The following is a 2,008-nucleotide window of genomic DNA, read 5'->3' as shown; positions in this document are numbered from 1 at the left end:
GCGTGCTTCACCTGAGCCCCGTGAGCCCCCAGCACAACCTGATGGGGCAGCTACTCTGAGGGCTCCCATCTTACAGACAAGGAAACGATGAGCCGGAGACCCCAAGCCGCACGTGGCCGGGGTCCAGAGCAAGGCAACCTGGCCCCTGCTTTCCTGGTGAGAAACGAAAGGCAAACTCACTGCCAATGGGTCCGTGCCGACTCACAGCGACCCAACAGGACAGCGTCAAACTGCCACTTGTGAGTGTCTGAGATTGTGACTCTTTTTGTTCAGTAAATTTAAAAAGCCTCGTCTTTCTCCCAAGGAGCGCCTGGTGGTTTCAAACTGCAGGCCTTGAGGACTGCAGCCCAAGATGTAACTGCTAGGCCGCCAGGGCCCCTTCCCTTGGTAAAGGACCCACTCTGTGGCTAAGCATTTGGTCACGGCGCCCATTAGTGCCCGAGAGAGCAAACTCTAACAGAACAGACATAGGAAAAATCCCCACACACACTCACTCTGCTCTGGGGGGCGAGGGGAGCCCCTGGGCCATGGGGTCAGCTCTGTGGGCAGCTGGGGGCAGCAGGCAGGGGCCACCCCTCTCTTCTGGCTGTCACAGAAAGAATTCACCTGGCTGCGGTTCAGCTGATTCAACGGGGTCTTTAGAAAGCCATCGAGGAGAAGCGTCGAGATGGTGGTTTCTGGGAGGGCAGCAAAGGAAGACCCGGACAGAAAGGCCGGGGACCTGTGACTGTCCCCAGTGAGGGACAGAGTGTCATGTGTATGCTTCCAGATGAACTCGCGTGACCCCGAGGCACGTTGAACTAACGTTCCCCAGAATCCTCCAAGTTAGCTATTGCTGGTCTACTCCCCTGCCCCAGGCCCAGCTGGTCAGGGTCCAGCTCACACCATGGAGAAACGGAGAAGCGGCAATGAAGTGTCCGACGTTCAGGCCAAGAGAAGCCCAGAGCTGTGTCCTCACTGCCGTAGGAATTGTTTCTCTGGGAAGGGGTTTTAAAATAACAGACAAGTTGCTGGAGGGAAAGGGGGCAAAGCAGGGGAGAGGAGATGCCAAAAGCCCCCCGGGGGTCTCAGGAAAGTGCCTCACCAGATTTTTACCTTGAGGCCGTCATGGGTGATTTTCTGAAAAAGCCCCCCCTTCTCCACCACACTCCTACTTCAAAGGCAGGAGCTTTCCAAGGCTCCTTTGAAAGGGGCTTCCAAGAACTGGCCTTGCAGAGACAAAGTGGTAGACGGTGACCTCACCCCAGGACCCCTCTGAACGACAGCCCACCCCTGGGTGGGACCCAGGCCTCGGGTTTCTCGGGGAGAGAGACACAGGGGATCAGAGCGTCTGCCTGTCCATTCACAGGCAGCGAGCATTCACCAGCTACCTCGCACGCACACACGCCCAGAGCTGGATGCTAAGACTGCTACGAAAGCCCCCGAGGAGGAAAAAACAATGACAGTATTTTACGAAAGCGAGGTGTGTCTACACGGAGCTGGGCTTCTTTTCTAAGGCTGGAAAAACACATCAAAGTCCTCGCGGGGGCCCGAGCAGCCTGAAGCAGTGAGGTCTCGCTGGTGGCAAGAAAATCAAGCCAGGCACTTTCCCTTTCCAAGGACCTGCTGACCCATGCTGGACAGATGACCCCCACGGGACTGCTGGGGACGTAGCAGGTACCTAGACGGGATGAGCAGCCTGACACCAAATGGCTCACTGGCCTTGTCACCACCAGGCAGCCCCGGGCAAGGACAGCAGCTGCCGGTACGCAGCCTAAGATGCCTCAGGTGTGTGTGTCTAACCCTCCCTGCACCTGCACCCCGGCCCCATCAGGGCAGAGGGGGTAGTCGTCTTGGGCAGGGGCATCAAGGGGAGGCCCAGTGGACCTGGAGTGCCAGAGGTTGGGGAGTGAGCGCTGGGGGCCCAGGCAGGGTAAGCCGAGCCTCCACTGGGTCCTCCGATTGCAAACGTAAGTGTATTCAGAATCGCAAAATGATGATCACAGAGCATATGTCTCTCTGTTGCTAG

This window comes from Echinops telfairi, unplaced genomic scaffold (genome assembly GCF_000313985.2).
Source record: "Echinops telfairi isolate 266 unplaced genomic scaffold, ASM31398v2 ScPeMD7_5;HRSCAF=22, whole genome shotgun sequence".
In the NCBI taxonomy this organism is placed as follows: Eukaryota; Metazoa; Chordata; class Mammalia; order Afrosoricida; family Tenrecidae; genus Echinops; species Echinops telfairi.
This window is presented reverse-complemented; position numbering follows the sequence as displayed.